At 41.1% G+C, this 22,896-nt stretch overlaps 1 protein-coding gene across 2 annotated transcripts in view; it reads left to right on the plus strand.

Annotated features, from left to right (window-relative positions):
* LOC111154436 (polypeptide N-acetylgalactosaminyltransferase 11) overlaps nt 1-22,896 on the plus strand; it is a 54,037-nt gene that overhangs the window by 2,933 nt on the left and 28,208 nt on the right. The gene's annotated exons all lie outside the window — the stretch shown is intronic.

Raw genomic sequence — 22,896 nt, forward strand, 5'->3', positions numbered from 1 at the left:
GCCAGACTTAAGTATCAACTTCTAAAAGAAATATTCTTCAGGTTTTTCATACAGTGTTTTTTCATTTGTAACCCCACCTGTCTTACCTTCTGTTGGTTAATTGGAAGCAAATCTCAGGTATCCTAGGATTAGGTTATTTTAGTTGTATAAAATAAGTTCATTCTGACACAGTCTTTCTGGTTTTGGGGTTTTTTTTTTCTTTCAAGATTTTATTTATTCTAGGGAGAGTGTGTGTGCGCATGTGCACAGGCATGGGGGGTGGCAAGGCAGAGAAAGAGAGAACGAACATCTCAGGTCGCCTCCCCACTGAGCACAGAGCCATACATAGGGCTCAGTCTCATGACTTTGAGATCATGACCTGAGCTGAAACCAGGAGTTGGATGCTTAACTGACTGAGCCACGGAGAAGTTTCTCTGGTCTCTTTTATTTATATATATATATATATATATATATATATATATAAATAAAAATTTTTTAAAAAATTATTTGACAGAGAGAGATCACAAATAGGCAGAGAGGCAGGCAGAGAGAGAGGAGGAAGCAGGCTCCCCGCTGAGCAGAGAGCCTGATGCGGGGCTCGATCCCAGGACCCTGAGATCATGACCCCAGTCGAAGGCAGAGGCTTTAACCCACTGAGTCACCCAGGCACCCCATCTTTTTAAAATTCATTTTATTTTAGAATTGTTTTAGATTCATAGAAAATTGCATTACAGAGTAGTACTGAGAGTTCTTTTATATGCCATGCCAAGTTTCTCCTGTTATTTTTTTTTTTTAAAGATTTTATTTATTTATTTGGCAGACAGAGATCACAAGCAGGCAGAGAGGCAGGCAGAGAGAGAGAGGGGGAAGCAGGCTCCCTGCTGAGCAGAGAGCCCGATGCGGGGCTCGATCCCAGGACCCTGAGATCATGACCCGAGCCGAAGGCAGCGGCCTAACCCACTGAGCCAGGCGCCCCAAGTTTCTCCTGTTATTAACAACCTACATTAGTATGGCACATTTATTACAATTAATGAGCCAGGACTGATACATTATTATTAACTAACATCAGAATTTATTCGGGTTTCTTTAGTCTCTCCCCTCCCCCCTTCTAAGGACATTAGGTAAAAACTAAAGGTCCAGTCCAGGATACACATCGTAGTCATCCTGTCTCCTTAGGCTTCTTGGCTCTGACAGTTTCTCAGACTTCACTTGTTTTTGATGACTGTGACAGTTTTGAGAATACTTCTCAGGTATTTTGTAAAATGTCTGTCAGTTGGGATTTGTGTGATGTTTTTCTTAGATAGCAGTTCCACCCCAGAGTGGGAGGACAGTGCCCAAAATACCACCAGGTGTGGGTACTAGCAGGGGATTCAAGACCTCTATCTTAAATGGTACCAGTGGCACAAATGTTTAAAGACCTCCAGCCTTGCCCAAGTGGCCACCGACATCCTGACCTCTGGGCACTGGGCATTACATTGCCCTAATTTCAACCCTCATTGGCTGATAGGCGTACGCAGTTCATACTCCTCTCTGGTGATGCAAGGCCAGTCATTAAATTGTTGGGAACATACAGCTAAATTTTCTTTATAACAGTGCTTCATGTGTGCCCCAGCCTTTACTCTTCACAGGTGGATACCTCCTGGGCCTCACAGGAGAGCACCTCCCAGTCATTTGCGAGGTGTGCCTCTGGGGAAACCCCTGCCAGACTTTATTGAAAATTTGTGATATCAGTAAATGCTCCCGGTGGTGCAAACAAACCTTATTCAGGGCATCCCAAATCTCTGTGACCCTGTTAGATCCCCTGCCCCTCGATTCCCCTGCCTGGGAGAGCCGCCCCTCAGGAGCGGCTCCCTCCACCTGTGACAAGGCTGAGGTGACAGCACCCCAGCCCATGATCGTAGGAGCTATTGAATGCTGCATGTCAGCCTTTCAGTAGAGCAGACAAGACTCTGAGGAGACTGATGATAGGGGCTGATGATGGCGAGCGCTCCCTGGGACTCGAGGGCTGGACCGGCTCCTTCGGATGATCCCTTTGAATGACGTTGTGCAGAGCTAACTGGGCGCCCCAGGACGCTCTCGCTTACTGCAGCGCCTGCTGCTCAAAGGTGACGTAGGTCTTGGACTGCTAAGCTGCTCTCCTCCGTTGCACCTTTGAGGTTTGGAAGATTAGGTATGTGTCAAGTCTCACAACTTTTGGGGGACCTCTTTAAACTCTTAGTTGTTTTCCTTTGCTTTTCACCCATTGGACTGGCCCACGTTGCATCCTGTGGAGAGTTAGTGACTTTAATTTTTGTTGGTAGGACCCCTTACCAGCTACAGGAGCTGCCACCACCGCAGCATCCCCCTCTACTCCCTCCAGAACCACAGCTGCAGGGTCACTTCCCTGTACCACCCCAAAGGGACCTTTTCCTGTGATCACCACTCAGGGCTCCACAGTCTTGCTGTTCAAGCCTTCCGATAAACTTAGTATTTTGGTACAGTAGGCAGAAATGGGAGCTCATTTCTCAGGCCACTGTAATTGCCGGGCATGTTACCAAGCTCAACAAAAGATTGTTTCTGGAGTTAGTGGCCTACCGGCTGATTTATTAACCTTGTCCCATTTACCCAGCAGAAGGTACCTCACTCATCCTTGCAGCTTGCCTGGCCACTCTGTGATGTTCAGCCGCTCCCATGGAGGACACTTTGCATTGTGGTGTATGGGATCGGCTAGAGCCCCCGCATGCTCTCTATAATCCTCCATATCTGCCCAGGTAACGCCACCACATACATGAACATGACCTACCCCTCATCCCAAGGAACATAATCCCCACAGTTTTGGGCCTCCTGGCCTAGCCATCCAGGGGGAACCCCAAGTTATTTCAGCTTCCCTGATCAGGCAGCTGGTGTCCGCTGTGCGTCCATTGCCTTGGAGCCGTCACACATCTGTGTGCTTTTCTTTCCTTCACCCCTATCACATGCCGGCTCCCAGGCAGTCCTGTCTCTGTTCATAGCAGTGTACTTTAATCTCCCTGGACTACCCTTAAACACTGAACAGGACCTCCGATCTGCCTCTCCTTCTCCCCCCTCATGTCAAAAGTGTATGTGGTATTTATCCCGTGATACTAGGAGTAGGTCTGCTGCTGTCACTCAGATGGACTGGGGTACTCGCCACTGCACTGGGCGTACAACGACCAATCAGTCTGAACAGGTACAAGTATTCCATAATCTCACTCAGGGTTTTTAACCAAATACCAATTTAACCTTTATCCAAGGGCTTTTTTTTTCTTGGCTGGACCCCAGCAACTGGGGAGAATTACGGATAGGATTTTGAACTTTTGTCTGTTGATATTGCTGATCGGTATTCTTCCTTACTCAGATGTTTTGTGCACTGGGTGATGAAAACCAGTTCAGTGGCTTTTAATATCTTCACTCCAGATAGTGCCTGTGATTTTCCCTAAAGATTAATGCCTAGGCATCACAGGGCCAGTTGTGATGAGGAAAGCACCGTTTAGGGAAAAATTTGTGTTTCTCAGTTGCTGCCTAGGCATTTTATATTTACGATGATCCTATTCACACCCGGAGTCTGGACATTTCGGTAAGGACATGAGTTTAGGATGCCTAACATAAGTTCCTGCTTTGTCTTTCCCAGGGCACCTTTTCAAATAACCACTCCAGGTGAATCTGGGAAAAGTTAGTGACTCTGCCCCAGCCCCCTTAAAAATAACAGCTGCTTGCTACCCTGCTCTTTATCTCCTGCTCCCTGGCAACCCAGATGTAGGACTGCCCTTTCCCCAGCTCATTGCACTCCCTGTCCCCCTGCTTCTTCGAGCTTCGAGTGATAAATCTTGTGACTCTGCTTCCTTCATGTGGGTATATTGAAATTGCACCTTCAGTCCAAAGGCTGCTGGGGGTTTCATGTCCCCAGAGTGGAAGCTGAGGTCCGAGGTGCTGAGGAAGGGACCTGCTGCCCCCCGCTTGTGTGGTTGGTTGTGCTCCCTCATTCTTCAGTCAGTATACCGGCTCTGGGTCTCGGCATGCCGCACACAGTCGTTGGCTTGGGGCCCTCTTCCTCCACTTCGAAAGCCAGCAACAGCAGGTGGAGTTCCTTCTCTTACAGTGCATCATTCTGATCTCCTGTTTTGTCTCCCTTTTCACATTTAAGGACCCTGAGATTACACTGGGTCCACCCAGATAATCTAGGATAATCTCCTTGTTTTAAGGTCAAGTGATTAGCAGCCAGCCTTAATTCTGGGATGTGGCTATCTCTGGGGGACCATTAGTCTACCTATACTTAGCATATTAGTTGACATCTTGTAAAGAAATTTTTGGTGGTTGCCCTAGAGTTTTCAGTATACATTTTAAACTAATCAGTTTGAATCTGCCTTCATGTAACAGTAATTGCCAGACATGTTGTACGGATACCTTATTAATGAAGACCATTCCAGTTTTTCCCTCCCATTCCGGTGACATTGTTGTCATTCATTCACTTACCAGTATGCTATGATCACTCAGTATATTGTGACTTATGTTACTTTGAACAGTTTCTTTTAGATCAGTTAAGAACAAGAAAAAGAAGTCTCAATTTTTTTCTTCTGATGTTCTTTATGTAGATCCAGGTTTCTTACTTATGTCATTTTCATTCTGCTTGAAGAATTTCTTTTAACTTTTCTTGCAGGGTAAGTCTACTGATGATGAATTCCTCAGTTTATGTTCAAGAAGGTATTTCTTAACTTCTGAAGGATAATGTCAGTGGGTATAGAATTCTAAGGCAGGTGGATTTTTTCTTTCGTTCTTGAACTGTTTCAGTCCATCTCTTGCTTACATGATTTCTAAGGAAAATCCTACTTTAATTCTTACCCTTTTCCCCTCTGTAGATAAAGTTTTTTCCTCCCTGTGGCTTCTTTCAGCATTTTTGTTTGTCTTTTGATTATACCTAGGTGAGAGTTTGGGGGTATTTATTCTGCTTTGGGTTCTCTTACTAGTTTTGGAAATTTCTTGGCCATTGTTACTTAAGATATTTCTTCTGCTTTTTTTTTTCTTCTCCTTCTGATATTCTGATACTTTATAAGTTATACTTTCTGAATTGCCCATGGTTCTTGGATGTACTGTTTTCCTCTTTGCATTTCAGTTTAGGAAGTGAACTATATTCAGGCTCACTGCTCTTTTCTTCAGCTTTGTAAAGGCCACTGATGAACCCACGGAAGGCAGTCTTCATTGCTGTTACAGTGTTCTTGATTTTTTAGCCCTGCCTTTGGATTCTGTCTAGAGTTTCCATCTCCCTATTTATGTTTTTCATGTATTCTTGCATGTTGTTTTTTTTTTCACTAGTATTCTTAACATATTAATTATAGATATTATTTGTTGAGGGGGGGATTGCAGGGAGAGGGAGAGTCTTAAGCAGGCTCCATGCCCAGCACAGAGCCTAACACAGGCTTGATCTCATGACCCTGAGATCATGACCTGAGCCAAAATCAGGAATCAGATTCTTATCTGATTGAGCCACCCAGGCGCCCTTAGATATTTTAAATTCTGTGTTTATGATCCCCAATTCTGTGTCATCTGAGTCTGGTTCTTTGGATTGGCTTGTCTCTTCAGACCTTATTTTCTCTTGCTTTTTGGTATGCTTTGTATTTTTAATGTTGTTGAAAACTTGACATGTTTCAGTAAAGTAAGTAGATCTTTAGTGTGTGGGTTTATGGTGATCTAGCTGGGGGTTTGGCTGTGTTTAATGTTTGCTCTAGCTACAGACGCCAGAGGCCTCAAATTCTTCTAGTGTCCTTGTTTTTATCTGCCCTCTGGACTTGGGGATTTTCTGAGTACCCTTCCCCAGAGAGTCTGTGTCTTGCAGCTCTTTCAGCTTAACCCACCTTTATTATATTTGGAGCCTGTTGGTGTGGTGGTCAAGTATGAAGGAGGATGAGAGTTCTGTGTCTGCAGGTACGACCATCACAAGTGTTTTGCTTTTTCCCCCTGCAACCTTCTCCCTTCCCTAGCTGCAGAATTCCCAGTCTGTTTCCTGGAAGCTGTGACCTCCTGTTGATCCTTTCCTCTTAGGTTTGTCTGGAAGGCTAGCAGGGGCTGGAGTGGGAGGAGTGCCCTTTCCCAACTAGGAGAAAGTTCTGGCAGTGTCTTTTGCCCTGGAGCAAATGCCTTTGCCTTCCAGACCGCTCTAGGGTGTTTCACAGTGATTACTTTTCCCTTCCCCTGTCAGAGTAGAGGGGATCTTTCTGTATCTCCACATTCATGGTGAGGACCTACTAGGGTCCTCGAGGTAAAGCCCGCAGAAGTGTGGGAGCCCCCCCCCAATCCTGACTGCTTCCCCAGAGTTTCTCACTCTCACGCCAGGTCACAGAGTCTGCAGCATCAGTTTGTGGCTCCAGCAGCTTCTGCTTCAGGTAAGAAGATATCACGGTGTGTCTCTAGGTTTTGGGTGTCAGTTTGCTCTGTAACCTCAGTACTCTGATGGTCTAAAAGCGTATTGATGTTCAGTTTGTCCAGTTTTTTCTCGTAGGGGTGGGAGTGATGACTTGTAAGCTCTTCTCATGTTGGAACTGGAAACTGAAGGTACTCCCTTTTTTTTTAACTTAGGGTTTGTGAGTTACCGTCTTCAGTGAACTGTACGTACAGATCCAGGACTGTGGTATTGTATCTAGATTTGATTATGCAGGCAAAATTTGATATTTCGTATTTATCACTTGATTAATAATGATTTCAAGCTGTACTGCCTGATAGCTTTTGCTTTCCTTAGAAAAGCTTTTCACTTTCAAACTTCTTTTCTTGCAAAACTATAAAAATACCTTGCAGCTTTTCAGTATAACTTTTTGTATGCATTATTTTGCATTCTCTAGGCAACAAAAGCTAAATAGGCCCTCTTTTATTTATTTTAATTTTTTTAATATCATTTTTAAAAATTTATTTTCAGCATAACAGTATTCATTGTTTTTGTACCACACCCAGTGCTCCATGCAATCAGTGCCCTCTCTAATACCCACCGCCTGGTTCCCCCAACCTCCCACCCCCCCCACCTCTTCAAACCCTTCAGATTGTTTTTCAGAATCTATAGTCTCTCATTGTTCACCTCCCCTTCCAATTTCCCTCAACTCTCTTCTCCTAACTCCCCATGTCCTCCATGCTATTTGTTATGCTCCACAAATAAGTGAAACCAAATAGGCCCTCTTTTAAATTAAGTTTTCTACTTAAAAGTAGAAAATTAGTACATAATAAGAATTTGTCAAGTGATTTCTTCTCTCTTATTAGTTTGGGTTTCTCCAGAATCCTGAGATAAAAATTTCAGTTCACCTTGTTTATTTGTGAGGTAATCTCAGGGGACACCAGTAGGGGAATGAAGAAGTAAGAGAGAGAGGCGAGGAAGCTAGGAGAGGGTATGGATTTCAGGTCATTTTCCACTGTAGGCCACTGCAGCTTATACTGGGGAACTCTGAGAACCAGCGTAGAATATAGGTGTCAAGAGTTAGCATCCAGGGCAAGCATATAAGGGAGCTCTGGGGTATTTTAACTAGTCTTTTGTTGAAGGCTGCTTCTAGGAAGATACATATTCTCATATACTTTTGGGCCTGCACTGCACATGGGCAGATGGGCTCCAGGGGCCAGAGATGCAGATGCTGGCACCTGGAAGTCAGACCTGTGGAGATGGATACTCAAGAGGATGTGCAAATGACAGTGTCTGCTCTGTTGATTTCCCGCAGCTTGACCCAGCAGGATGAGCTGGGGTAGAAACGGGCCATTGGTCCAGTTCGATTAGTAGGTTCATCCGCTTTCTAAACCTCTCGATATTGAGGTGGTAGATTGTATTCAGAAATGAGTTTTCTGAAAAATGCTGAAGAGTCTGTCACATGATTTTCTGATATTCTCTTTTTGGTTATACCTAGCCAGTTCACTTTGAAATATGAAAGCAGTAGTTTAGAAAATGACCCTGGCCTTGTGCTTCTGGTAATGGCGGACTGGAGAACCTAGTTGAAATCAGTAAGTGCTGAAAAGTGTCAGAGAATTCACAAGATAGTAAATTAATTAGTGGATTGAGGTTTGGGAGATAATAGAAATGCAGAGAGGTGAACACCTTGCTTGGGCTGCTCTTGTACCTGGTATATGCTGTATTATGGAAAAGGATTTGAAAGGCTGAGCAGTGTATCGACAGATTGCCGGGGTAGGGGAACAGAAGTTGGAGTCCAGGATTTGCCATGGGTGAGAATCCTGCTGAGCTGATCATGGGTAACGTTGGAATCTTGAAAGGCTGTAGGCTGTAAGAAATACAGGTGGGCGGGGAGGGGATGGGATCTTCCCTGAAACGAGATTCTGCTGTGTCATTTATGGAGTTTAGTTTATCTCCAATCTCAGATTGCTGGTGATGGCAGGTACCTAGCAGAAGCAAATGAAGATACTCTCCAGAGGAAGATAGAATCTTGGGTTTCAAGTTGTTTCTGAGATGACCTTTCAGATAGTGTCCATGCAGTCAAATCACTGCAGTCCGGTGCACCGGAAGACAGCCTGAACAGGAACCCCCATAGGCAGCGGCGGTAGAGGCAGCCCCTTTAGACAGTGATGGTAAAACATCATTTGGGATGTTTATGGAGCTAAAAGCTGAACTTAAACATCTCAGCAAGGAATCAGAGCAAAGGGACAACCGATTTGAAAAAGACACAGCTAGATACTACATCTAAATACAATAATCAGAATTGAGGATTCATTGGATTAATAACAAATTAGAAAAGTAATCAACTGAAAGATCAGAAGCAGCTTCCTTCAAGTATGAGAGACGAAGAATCTGGAAAACACTGAAGAGAGTGTAAGAAATATAGAGGATGTAGTGACAAAGTACAGTGTGTTTGATTGGAATCCTAGAAGGAGAGGAGGGAGAGGGAGTAGGGCAATTTTTGAAGAGAAGATGGCTGAGAACTTTGAAAACTGACGAAAGATACCAATCCATTGGAATAATAGATCCTAAGGGGGAGTTAAGGTGTTTTTTTAAAAAAGTTTGCCACTGGTAGGTCATAGTCTAGGACTCATTTTCCTTAGAGTGAGTTTGCTTGCTGCCTCCTTGCATGTTCTCCATCCTCCCTCTCTCTCTCCTCCCGCCCTCTCTGTCCAGTTTTAGCAGTACTTTCAGTATTCTGCTGAGGACACACGTTTTTCTCACATGAAGAATTACATGGTCTTTTATTATATTTATATAGATTATGTTGGGGTTCCAAAGATTTTGGTTAGAAAAAAGATACGACTGCTATTTAGATTGAAATCCATTGAGATAAGAAAATATGAAAGGTAAGTTTTCCAGACTTAAAGAAATGCTTCTGTAATGCAGGGATTTCATGCAGAGTGGGCCCTTGGGGGACAGAGCCTCTCCCTAGCCCTCCTGGGTCACGGTCAGTGGTAGTTCCTACCTTGTCTCCCCTGGACGGCTAGTCAGAAAGCCTCTCACAGGTGAAGGGCACACTGACCTCAGGAACAGAAGTGTGCCTTGGGTGCCAGTGAGGGGGTTCTTTGTTTGTTTGTTTGTTTGTCTATTTTTGAGAACAAGGGGGAAGTAGTATTTATCACAGATACCTGGACATACGGTCATTTTAGGTAACCCCAAGGGCAGGGGCTATCCATATCTTTAATCTTTTGGGAAACATAAATTTATATTTTAAAAAGTTACTGGATGACATCTCTTTTTTAAAGGATGGCAAGCAGGATATCACTGGCCTCTTCCTTGCTAGGTGGTATAATAAAATGCTTAAGGATGTAGGTCTGACATCAGATGACTGGGATTCAAATCTCAGTTCCTCCCCTTCCTTCCTAGCTGCATGTCCTTAAAGCAAGTTACTTAATTTCTCTAAGATCAAGAGGAAAAAAGATAAGAAGCCTTGTTTTTTTCTGTTCTACACTCGGGACTAGTATTTTCTTTTTTTGTTAGTTTTGATTTGCATACCTGACTTGTGTAGGTAAGCCACTTGGTCAGCACTGCCCAGTCCTGGAGACCCAGTAACACATTCCCCTGGTTTAAGGGGAGTCAGCTCTGCTCATACCCCCTTGGTCCTGGGACAGAGGCGTCTGTAGGAGGCCATGTGGATCGTGCTTGTGGGATGCTTGTTGATATTGGGTGTGTTTAAAGCCATTTTAGTTCCTTAGTTATTTGGATATCTCAGAACACTTATTTCTGGTAACCATACTTTTTTCTGTTCACTTATTTATTCTTCATTTGATGTACTTTGGGCTTAATTCTCCTTTTTATGGGTAGAAAGGGAACAAGAAATAACGGTTTTCATGATTCTGGGGGCTGTAAGTGGTTACTCTATATTCATTCTATACATCCTTCAGAGTTGAAGTCTGGCGCCTGATCAAACTTTCAACCTTGCCCAGTTTCTGAATTTAGGTGGGGGACACACCCTGCAGGTCTTTTGTTTCCTCCCTGGCTGATACACCTGTTTATCTGCCTGGTTTCTGACTGCATTTGATTTTATGACCCCTGCATTGATGTGAGGTCAGCTCTTCGCTGGGACTGAGAAAAAGCTGCTGTAAGGGCGTTCCCTGTGTGTGCCTGTTGATCTTGATCAGACGCATTGGGTCAGAAATGGATTCATGAAAATAAAAGAGATCATAATAAATGATATCTAGTAGAATATATAGTTAGATCTTGAATATAAGATTCCTTGAAGTATATGGGTGTTGTGCAAGCCCCTCACAAGGCTATGGTCACTTTCTCCTTTAGTCTTCCCCACGCCTTGACCAAGGAGAGTTGCTGCTTTCTACTGCTTTCTGCTTGATCAGGGAGGATATTAACGCCTAATGGTCAGCCTCTGCCAGTCCGTTTTCACTGACCAAGCAGGTGTCCCAAGATTGGTTTATGTGCTAACTCCTAGCTATCCTTTTAGTTCCTTGTCTTGCTGCTTTCTCCCATCAACATCACCATGTGGTTTTTCTCTGCATTTGAGGTATAGTATATACCACCACCTGTGTTATGTTCTCTCTGATTGTTATAGAGAGAATATTTGTTAATGTCTGAGGGATGTCAGAGGATTATTCCCAGGAAAGCACATGATGTCTGGAATTTGCTCTGAACCTTTCCTAATTCAGTAATCTCCTTACTTGTAGTTATGAAATATGTTGGTGACAGTGTTTTCTTTTAGTCTTTCAGGTAGATAAGGAATGAGAAAAAAACAATTTTTTTTGTGTGTGTTGTCATCACCTGGTAATTTCGCAGGGGTCAGTGAGCAGGGCATTGCTGTTAATCAGCATTTGTACTCACATGACTGTAGCTCGCTTGAAATATGAATGTGTCCCTTTTATGGAAAAAGCTAATAGATGTTTGCTGTTTGACAACTTGGAATGTAGAGGAGACCAAGGAGAAAATAGCCAGAAACTACTGAAAGGTACATGCTTATCAGGTAGGGATAGACATTTGAGGGGCACTTGGGTGGCTCAGTCACTTGAGCATCCGAGTTTGGCTGAAGTTATGATTTTAGGGTCCTGAGATTGCGCTGAGTCAGGAGCTAAGCGTAGCAGGGAGTCTGCTTGTGCTTCTGCCCCTCCCCATGCTCGTGCAGGTGGGCATGCTTTCTCAAATGAAATCTTGAAAAAGGAGAGACATTTTAGGTTTTATTAAACATTATGAAAATTTTGTGTTGAAGGAAAATGAAAGCTGTACTGTGTGTGAGTTAGGTAGTATGGTCTCGTTACTCTTGTAGTACCAGAAGTTGGATGTTGGGCAGACAAATTCAGACTAGTTAGTGATTTGTGGAGGAAAAAGTTTTTCAGATTGTGCTTTTAGAATACTTGTTCAGTGTTCACATTTCATTTTCAAGTTTTTGACAAATTAATAAAATTAAAATAGCCTTTCTTTTTTTTTTTTTAATTTTTTTTTTTTTTTTTTTATTTGACAGACAGAGATCACAAGCAGGCAGAGAGGCAGGCAGAGAGAGAGGAGGAAGCAGGCTCCTTGCCGAGCAGAGAGCCCGATGTGGGGCTCGATCCCAGGACCCTGAGATCATGACCCGAGCCGAAGGCAGCGGCTTAACCCACTGAGCCACCCAGGCGCCCCAAAATAGCCTTTCTTTTAATATGCTAAAATCCCCTTTGCGTCTGAGGTTGAAAGGAAAGGCTATATTTCATTCAAGCCTCAGAGTATTTAATCCTTTCCAAAGTTCTTCTTACATTTTTAAGTCAGGTTAAGAAATTTTTTACCTTGGAACACCTGGATGGCTCATTCAGTTAAGTGACTGCCTTTGGCTTAGGTCCTGATTTCAGAGTCACGAGATGGTGCCCTGCGTCAGGCTCTGCTTTTTAGGGTAGTCTGCTTGAGATGCCCCCCTCATCCCTGCCCCTCCTTCCACTTGTATGCGTGTGCTCTCAAATAAATAAATAAAAACGAAACAAAATAAAAACAAAATTCCAGCGTCATTATCAATTACAGCGAAGGGTGTTTCTCAACAGCACAATTGTCTGAGCTAAGAAAACCCATTTTGAGATGCTTTCCATAATTGTCATTAACTTATATTAACAAGGAACACACCCGCTGCTAAATTCTGTTACATAAAGTAGTTAAATTATGTAAAGTTCACAAAGACAATGCGTGTTACACAGTGTCACTCTACGGATGATACTTTAAACCCTTCCATTTATCTTCCAGTCATAGCATATTTAATGTACTAAATAATACAACATTTTTCTTCTGAAAATCATTAAATAATCCTCAAGAAAAGGCTAACAGGGAACACAGCAGAGGTCTGTATGTTAGCCACTATGCAGGGTAGTGGGGATTAATATTTTTTAAGTCAGGCACCCTGACAGAGTTTAAATTGAGTGAGATCTCATGAGATTTTGGACCTTTGTCCTATACAGTTTGCCAGAAAATATTTTTGGTATAACAACAGTAGATGCTAACAGTAGCAGTGATCAGTCAGTTTTTGAGTGGACTAAAAAAGCATGTATGTGCTTAAATTGTTACTTGCATATTTTGTATACATATCTTTCTAGTTTCCTAAATTGCATAGTAGTGCAGCTGTTTTTCACCTATGAATACGAAGTTGGCCTTTCAGTCCTGCCCCTCCATTCTGTTTCCTCCCTCTCCTAATGGGTTTCAACTTTTTTTTAATGGTTTATGGAAGAATGTTAGACACCAGCTCAGTAGTATGCTTTGTCCTTCCTTTGCTTTATCCGTCCTTTCTTTTTTATTATAAGAAGTTATGTGTGTGAATATAGATTTATTTTTATGTAGCATTCTGTATACACTCTTCTCCATCGTACTTTTTTTCACCTGGCAGTATATGTAGCGATAAAACCAGAGTTAACATGTAGAGACATTTCTCTTTCCTTTTTACAACTGCATATTTATTGTATGGACGTTTCTTAATTTGTTCAGCCGGTCCTTTATCAGTGGACAGTTGGATTGATTCCAGCCTCTTGCTTATTACAAATAGTCTTGTAGTGAATAGTCTTGTGCACACATTGTTTCGTACTTTTTCCCTGGGTGGTATAGATTCCTAGGAGTCATACTGCTAGGTCAAAGGATAAATGCGTATGTAATTTTAGTAGTTGTTGCCAAATTGCCTAGGGTAGGTAGTATACCACATATGAGAGTTTTTCCACAGCCTCACTATCAGACTATGTCATCAAGCTTTTGGATTTTTATAAATCCAGCAGGTGGGAAATTTTATCTCCATGAGGACTTATTTTGCTTATTTTCCCTTATTATGAGTAAGGTTCAGCCTTGTTTTCACAGCGTTAAGAACCAGTTGTATTTCTGCTTCTGTGAATGGTCTTGAAGGGGTGTTGGTTCTTTTTCATTGTGGCTGACAAGACTGAAGGGTGATCCCCAGTGATTTCCTACCGCCTTCTGCCCTCACTTTGTGTAATTCTCTCCCCATGAGTGGGACCTAGGCCTTGCTTTTAACCAACAGCATATGGCAAAGATGAGAATGTCAATTTCTTGATTAGCTTAGGTTATATAGCAAAAATAATAGGATTTCACTCTTGTGATTTTATTATAGAAGACTCCATCTTGGGGGACCTGGGTGGCTCAGCTGGTTGACCGTTGCCGACTCGACTTCACCTCAGGTCGTGATCTCGGGATTGTGGGATTGAACCCTGTGTGGGGCTCCAGGCTCAGTGCAGAGTCTGCTTGAGATTATTCTCTCCTTCCTCTGCCTTCCCACGCACACATGTTCTCACTAAATAAATACATACGTATCTTAAAGAAAAAAGGGGAGACGACGACTCAGTTTTCAGCAGACTGGAGGAGACTCCTCATTGTCAGCCTGATGAAGTTAGGGATTGTGCTGATGTCCACATGGCGAGGAGCTGCCTATAACTACTAGGATCTGGGCGTAGCCTCCAGCTGACAGGGCCCCTTTGTCATAGAGCTACAAGGGGAGGAATTCTACCAACAACTTGATGAGTTTGGGAGCAGTTCTGAAATCAGGCCTCCGGGTGAGAATGAGGTTTGGCTGACAATTAGCTTGAAGACTTCCCTGACCCTGAGCAGAGGATCCAGTTAAGCTGTGCTCAGACGCTTGCTGCTTAGAAATTATGAGATGATAAATGTGTGTTGTTTTTCTGGTAATTTGTTACATACCAATAGATATCTAATACTGAGATAATACCTTTTTGTTAAAGTTGCACATATTTTTTTCTTCTTTCTCATTTGCCTTTTTATTTTATTTCAGTGTCTTTTGCTACCCCCCATTTTTTTGTCCTTGTATAATCTAGTTTATCTGTCTTTTTCAGGATTGTTTCTGGATTTTCAGTTATAGCTAGAAAAGTTTTGCCTACTTCCAGATGGTAGAGGAATTTAATTTTGTTTTCTTCTATTACTTGTATGGTTTCATCTTCTGTATTTTTTTAGAGTTTTTAAATTTTAATTCCAGTATAGTTAACATATAGTATTATGTTAGTTTTAGGTGTACAGTATGGTGATTCAGCAGTTCTGTACATTATTCACTGCTCATCAAGATCAGTGCACTTCCTAATTCCCATCACCTGTTTCACCCATCCCCCACCCACCGCCCCTCTGGCAATGATCACAGTGTTCTCTACTGTTAAGAGTCTGTTTCTTCAAGGAATCAATTCCATTTACAATTGCACCAAAAACCATAAGATACCTAGGAATAAACCTAACCAAAGAGGTAAAGGATCTGTGTTCTGAAAACTATAGAACATGTGTGAAAGTAATTGAGGAAGACATAAAGAAATGGAAAAACATTCCATGCTCACAGACTGGAAGAACAACTATTGTTAAAATGTCTGTGCTACCCAAAGCAGTCTACACATCCAGTGCAATCCCTGTCAGAGTACCAACAGCATTTTTCACAGAGCTGGAACAAACAGTCCTAAAATTTGTATGTAAACAAAGAAGACCCTGAAGAGCCAAAGGAATGTTGAAAAAGAAAATGGCAAAGCTGGTGGCATCACAATTCTGGACTTCAGTCTATATTTCAAAGCTGTAATCATTAAGACAGTATGGTATTGGCACAAAAACAGACACATGAATCAGTGGAAAAGAACAGAGATCCCAGAAATGGACCTTCAACTCTCTGTGGTCAACTAATCTTCGACAAAGCAGGAAAGAATATTCAATGGAAAAAAGATGGTCTCTTCAGCAAGTGGTGCTGGGAAAATTGGACATCCACATGCAGAAGGATGAAACTGGATCACTGTCTTAAACCATATATAAAAATAAAATGGATGAAAGACCTAAATGTGAGGCAGGCATCCATCAGAATTCCAGAGGAGAACGCAGGCAGCAACGCCTTGCACCTTGGCCTCAGCAACTTCTTGCTAGACACGTCTCCAAAGACAAGAGAAACAAAAGCAAGAATAAACTATCGGGACTTCAAGATAAAAAGCTCTTGCACAGCAAAGGAAACAATCAACAAAACTAAAAGCAACCTAGAAGTAGAAGAAGATATTTGCAAATGCCTTATCAGATAAAGGGCTAGTATCCAAAATCTATAAAGAACTTACCAAACTTAACACCCAGAAAACAAAAAATCCAGTCAAGAAATGGGCAGAAGACAGGAACAGATATTTCTCCAAAGAAGACATCCGGATGGTCAACAGACTCATGAAAAAGTGCTCAGCATCACTCAGCATCAAGGAAATACAAATCAAAACCACAGTGAGAAACCGTCTCGCACCAGTCAGAATGGCTAAAATTAACAGCTCAGGAAACAACAGCTGATGGCGAGGATGCGGAGAAAGAGGAACCTTCTTGCACTGTTGGTGGGAATGCAAGCAGGTGCTGCAGTAAGACAGTAAGACAGTACCTCAGAAAGTTAAAAGTAGAACTACCATATGACCCAGCAAGTACACTATTAGGTGTTTATGCAAAGGATACAAATGTGATTCAAAGGGGCACATGCACTTCAGTGTTTGTAGCAGCAGTGTCCACAGTAGCCAAACTATGGAAAGAGCCAGATGTCCATCCACAGATGAATGGATAAAGAAGAGTGGTATATAGAGAAAATGTACTATTACTAAGCCACCAAAAAGAATGAACTCCTGCCATTTGTTGTTTTTTTTTTTTTTTTAAGATTTTATTTATTTATTTGACAGATCACAAGTAGGCAAACAGGCAGGCAGAGAGAGGAAGGGAAGCAGGCTCCCTGCTGAGCAGAGAGCACGATGTGGGGCTCGATCCCAGGACCATGGGATCATGACCTGAGCCGAAGGCAGAGGCTTTACCCACTGAGCCACCCAGGAGCCCCATAACTCCTGCCATTTGTGATGATGTGGTGGTACTAAACGATGTTATGCTAAGCAAAATAAGTCAGAGAAAGACAAATACCATATGATTTCACTCATGCGGAATTTTAAGAAAGAAAGTAGATGAACATAGGGGAAGGGAGGGAAAAATAAAATAAGATGAAATCAGAAGGGAGACAAACCATAACTAAAGGAAACAAACTGAGGGTTGCTGTGGAGGGGATGGAGGTAATTGGGTGCTGGGCATTAAAGAGGGCACTTGAAGTAATGAGCACTGTGTGTTACATGCAACTGACTGATGAATCACTAAATTCTGCCTCTGAAACTAGTAATACAGTATATGTTAATTAAATTGAATTTAGATTAAAAAAATTTTTAGGGGTGCCTGGGTGGCTCAGTGGGTTAAAGCCTCTGCCTTCAGCTTGGGTCATGATTCCACCGTCCTGGGATCCAGCCCCACATTGGGCTCTCTGCTCAGCAGGGAGCCTGCTTCCCTTCCTCTCTCTCTCTCTGCCTGCCTCTCTGCCTGCTTGTGTTCTCTGTCAAATAAATTAAAAAAAATAATAATAATATAAAAATAAAATATATAATATATAATAAAATAATAAATAATAACACTAAAATAATAATAAAATATATAAAATATAAAATAATATAAAAATAAAAAATAAAAAAATTTTTTTAAAAGAGTCTGTTTTGTGGTTTCTTTCCCCTCCCCCCCTTTTTTCTCTTTGCCCGTTTGTGAAATCATAAGGTGAAATCATATGGTATTTGCCTTTCTCTGAGTGACTTACTTCATTTAGCATTATGTACTCTAGCTCCATCCATGTTGTTTCAAATGGCGGAATGTCATCTTATGGCTGAGTAATATTCCATTGTATATATACCACATTTTTTAATCCATTTATCTCTTGATGGCCACTTGGGTTGCTTCCATAATTTAGCTATTGTAAATAATGCTGCAGTAAACATGGGGTGCATGTATCCCTTTGATTTTGTATTTTTGTTGGGGGTAAATGCCCAGTAGTGGGATTACCAGATTATAGGGTAATCGTGTTTTGAGGAACCTCCATACTGTTTTCCATAGTGGGTGCACCAGTTTGCATTCCCACCAGCAGTGCACAAGGGTTCCTTTTCCTCTACATCCTTGCCTATCTTCTCCAAAACAGTTCTTATTTCTTGGGTTTTTGATTTTAGCCCTTCTGACAGGTGTGAGGGGGTATCTCACTGAGGATGCATGAGGTTGAGCATCTTTTCATGAGTCAGGTGGCCATCTGGATGTCTTTGGAGAAATGTCTGTTCCTGTCTTCTGTCCATTTTTTAATTGGATTATTTGGGTTTTTTTGGATGTTGAGTTGTATCAGTTCTTTATATACTTTAAATACTAACTTTTTATTGGATATGTCATTTGCATAATAACTCTTCCCATTCTGAAGGTCATCTTTTAGTTTTGTTGACTGTCTCCTTCACTGTGCAGAATCTTTTTATTTTGATGTGGCCCCAATAGTTAATTTTTTCATCCATATTTAAATATCAATTTCATATCAGTGTGTCTTGGTGAATGGTGAGAGGAGTGGACCCTAGTGTATTCTTTAACATGTGGCTAAACAGTGGTCCCAAAACCAGTTAGCAAAAAGTCATTCATTTCTTCACTGGCATGTGATGTTATCTATAATCATTTACACTAAATTTCTAAATGTAATTGGGTCTATTTCTCGGTTTCTCATCCTGCCCCATTGGTTTTTAGTCTGTGGATGTGTCATGCTGTGCTGTTAGGTAGAAAAACCCTGGAGTTTATAATCCAGTAGGGCTCTCCCCACTTGTACTTGTTTTTCGGGGTTTTCCTGCCTATTCCCTGCTTGTTCATTCTTTCCCAGATCAACTTGTTTAGCTCCAGAAAAAAGATCTGCTAGTGGGGCGCCTGGGTGGCTCAGTGGGTTAAGCCTCTGCCTTCAGCTCAGGTCATGATCTCAGGGTCCTGGGGTCGAGCCCCACATCAGGCTCTCTGCTGGACGGGGAGTCTGCTTCCCTCTCTCTCTCTGCCTGCCTCTCTGCCTACTTGTGATCTCTCTTTCTCTCTGTCAAATAAATAAATAAAATCTTTAAAAAAAAAAAGATCTGCTAGTATTTTTGATACAATTATGTAACATATATAAGTTATCTTAAGGAGAGCTGACTTTTATGATTTGGGGTTTCTCTTGAGTAAAGTACATCTTTCCATGTGATCAAGTCATCTTTTGGGGCTTTCAGGAGTGTATTATGTTTTTTCTCATACATGTTTAAAGACATTGCTTGTTAAGTTTATGATTAGTATTTATTCTTAAGATTTTTTATATTCATAAAGATTTTTTTAATATTCATAAGATTGGTATTCATAAATTAGATATGGATTTTGGGAGGTTCAATTTTTGTCAGATTTTGAGATCAGTGTCCTACTCATTTTATAAAACAGATTTGGAAGATTTATTATTATTATGTGTTCTTTTTAGTGGCTTAGGGAGCATTAGGATTAATAGGTCTTTAAAGGACTAGTAGACATCCCCTGTGAAGCCCTCTGTGTGGTGGTTTGTTTTTGTTGTTGTTTTGAGAAACTCTTATGATGTTACTTCTTCTGTGATGATTGGTCTGTTTGCATTTCTGTTGGGACTGGGGTTAATTTGAGTAAGGTGTATTTTCCTTAAAAGTTATTTTCCTAGGTTTTCAAATTGATAGGCATGGAATTATATGAAGCTATCTTTTGCTTTATAAAATTTGCAGTGACTTCAAATTTATCATTAAGAAATCTTAGACTGAGAGTGGAAGAATTGGGACTTTTGCTGGCATACTGAATATTTTGCTTAATAATGACAATGTCTAATGAAACTATTTAAACTGGTTAGCTGTCTTCTGTTCCTTTACCTCCTCCTCCTGACAACGGACATTTATTCCCCAGGCTGTGCTCATCTCACATATCATACTCTTCTCTAAGATTTTCACATTTCACAGAATCAAGGTCCTATAACCTCTTCTGGAACAAAAATACACTTTGTGTAATTTTTAAATAAACAAACAAGTACTTGTTAATTTTTAATACTGGACACTATGTTTGGTAAACATAATGGGTTTGAAAAGACAGAAATGACCCATCTTCTTGGGGTGTGTGGGGTTGCTTATGGTATGTATAGTAATATTTACACAATAGGTACATTGTTTATTGGGGTATCTCCAGTTCATGCATCTGGAAAGGATTCCTCTGTCATTAACTGCACCTCTCCAAAATGTTGAGTGTCGACATCTCATTTTCCAACCACCACATCAGTCTTTCCCTGTTACTCTTTCTGTAGTATAACTCCAGCAATTACTCAGCCACACAGGACCTCAGGGCCATTGGCCCTGCACAGGTTTTTCATTCTGCCTCATTCTTCCACGTCCTCCCATTTCTCCTTGCCTGGCTCACAGCTGTGGTCTGTCATTCTGATCAGCCCATTGCGTGTGCTTCTCCTCAGACTGCTGCTTCTGTACCTCCCTGGTGAAACCCTGACCCTCTGCTTACAAGGCACCTGTCCCTCAGCAGCTACCAGACCATGACTGCCTGGTCTCATTGGAAATTCCTATACACAGCTGGTTAGCCTTTTATTCATTTAACTTTCAAAAAATATATTATGTTGGCATCTAACTGCTGAAGTTTTGGCTTTATTAACTGCTCAAGTTTATGATTGAAAGAATTTGTTCACTAGTTGTTTTGTATTAACTAACCTTAAATGTTTGCTTTGACCCTCCTTTTTAAAGGCTTTTAGCCTTGGATATTGAAGCCATGGATAATTTCCTATAGAAGGAATAGCAAACAGCACAAAGCAGAAAAACTTTATTGTTCTTTGTTAGCATAGATTCAATTAAAATTTTGTCTTTTGTCTTTTTGTTTGCATGTCTTCTTAAGTGGTTAAGAACCTGTTATTTTACTAAATAACAGGTATCTAATTGCTTTGTATTTTATTCATGTTTGTTAATAACTTCTTGACTGTCTAAAACTGATAGTGTCTTTTTTCTGAAAACTATTATGGTTAGTTATGTAAAACAAAAGATCTGATTTTATAAATTCCTCTCATTTTTATAGGTTCCTTAATTTAGTATAAGGATTGACTATGTAAAAAATGTTCTCTAAAGAATTGTCATAATAGGGGCGCCTGGGTGGCTCAGTGGGTTAAAGCCTCTGCCTTCGGCTCAGGTCATGATCCCAGAGTCCTGGGATCAAGCCTTGCATCGGGCTCTCTGCTCACCAGGGAGCCTGCTTCCTCCTCTCTCTCTGCCTGCTTCTCTGTGATCTCCGTCTGTCAAATAAATTTAAAAAAAAATTGACATAATATAGCTTGGAAAATATCTACCTGATAGAATGGTTGAGAGTTAATACATTTTACAGTTCAGGAAGCAAGGACTCTTGATGTTTGGGCTATTGTGCTTAGGATTGGGAGGGGTATTCTGGGAATAATCTGGACAGAGTTGGCCAAATCCTATGGGTGAGGTCTTGAAAAAACTTTTTCATTTCGCCCATAGGTCCTGGCAGCCAAGAGGGAACCTAGGAGCATGCAGTGGACAAAATGGAAAGTAGTCTCCTGTTTTACCACAAAGACCTTTATTTAACTTGTGAAACTGGACAATGAGAGCCTATTGTTTTTTGTACCTTTTCAAATAATAACTATGACTGTTGTTCTGCCTAGTTTCATATTGTTGAAATAAGGTAGTCATGATATTTTTGTATAGCATAAGGTACTGCTTGGCTTGAATGTGACAGCAATACATTCACTTATAAATACCCAGCATTTTGCAAACATTGAAAACTGTACTGCAGTAATTGATTCATTAATTTCCACAAATATTTATTAAACATACCAGGCATTGTTCTAAGCTGGGGGGATGCTACAGGGAAATGAACAGACAAAAGCTCTTGCTAATGAAGCTTACATTCTAGCGGGGGGGTGGGGAATGGACAAGAAATAGTAATTATGTAGTATGTAGGAAGGTGGAAGTTGCGGAGTAGGGAGAATCAGAAGTGCTAGTGTTGTGTGCTTGAGTTGCAGTTTTAAACTACCTTAGTGTAGAAACTTACTAAGAAGGTGGTATTTGAGCAGAGATTCAACAGAGATGAAGTTAGCTGGGATGAAAAGTATTCCAGGCAGAGGGAGGAACTGATGCATAATCCCTCAATGGGAGTATGATTGACACATTTGGTGAACCCTAAGGAGACCTGTGTCTAGAATGAAATGAATGAGGAGGGAAGTAATAGAAAATACAGTAAGAGAGGTAATTCCAGATTAAATAGGGACTTGTGGGTCGTTGTAAGGAACAGGTGGTCATGTATACCATTCATATTACATATTAAGTTTAGACCTAATGAGGAGGAGGAAAACATTAACGTTGAATTTGTGCTGTGTTCTTTCATTCTATAGGTATCATTCAACAGCTTTTCTGTGCCATTCATTGTGCTGAGTGAGGGAATACAGTGAACAAATGAAATAAAAGCCAGCCACAGTGTTTGTGGAGGTTCTCTTGATCCAGTGCAAATCACTGTGTTTTGTGTGTTGACCATTGTACTTGATATTTTACGTGTCTTATGTAATTCTGAGTATTTCATTTAATTCCAAGCATCCAGCAAGATAGTATTATTAACTTGGAATGCAGTTGATGAAAGTGAGGCTAAGGAAATTTGGTAATTTGTCTAAAGTTACATAGCCATTATGAGACAGAACGGGATTAGTACTTAATATTGTCTTTTCATTATACCATTGGTTCCCAAATCTGGCTGTGCATCAGAGTTCACTAGGAAGCTTATTATCAAAACTATAGATTCCTTCACCTTACCTCTACTGTCATTTATAAATTTGAACTATAACTGTTGAATCTAGAGTAGGCATTAGGGCAGGTTTAATTTTTGATTGGAAAGTAGGACAGTTTTCTTCAGGCTGCTTATTTTTAATAACGGATTTTAAGATCTTTGGGTTGGAAGAGTCCTATAATTTTATAGTGGAAGTCTGGACTTTAGATAGACTGCAATGATACATAAGGTAATTGTATTTTCCTCATGAAAAGCCAGAATCTGAAAGAAATTACCACACTGTAAGCAATCCAGACCAAAGGTAAAATATCCATTAACACAGATGAGGAAGTCAGCTGTTTTGCTGCCTATGATTTTAATGGTTGAATCCTTTTTTTTTTTTTTTTAAATTCAGTGCTATCCACATACCTTCTTTTATTTGACTCTTAGTT

This window comes from Enhydra lutris, unplaced genomic scaffold, assembly GCF_002288905.1.
Source record: "Enhydra lutris kenyoni isolate GAN:26980312 unplaced genomic scaffold, ASM228890v2 scaffoldscaffold37, whole genome shotgun sequence".
NCBI lineage: Eukaryota > Metazoa > Chordata > Mammalia > Carnivora > Mustelidae > Enhydra > Enhydra lutris.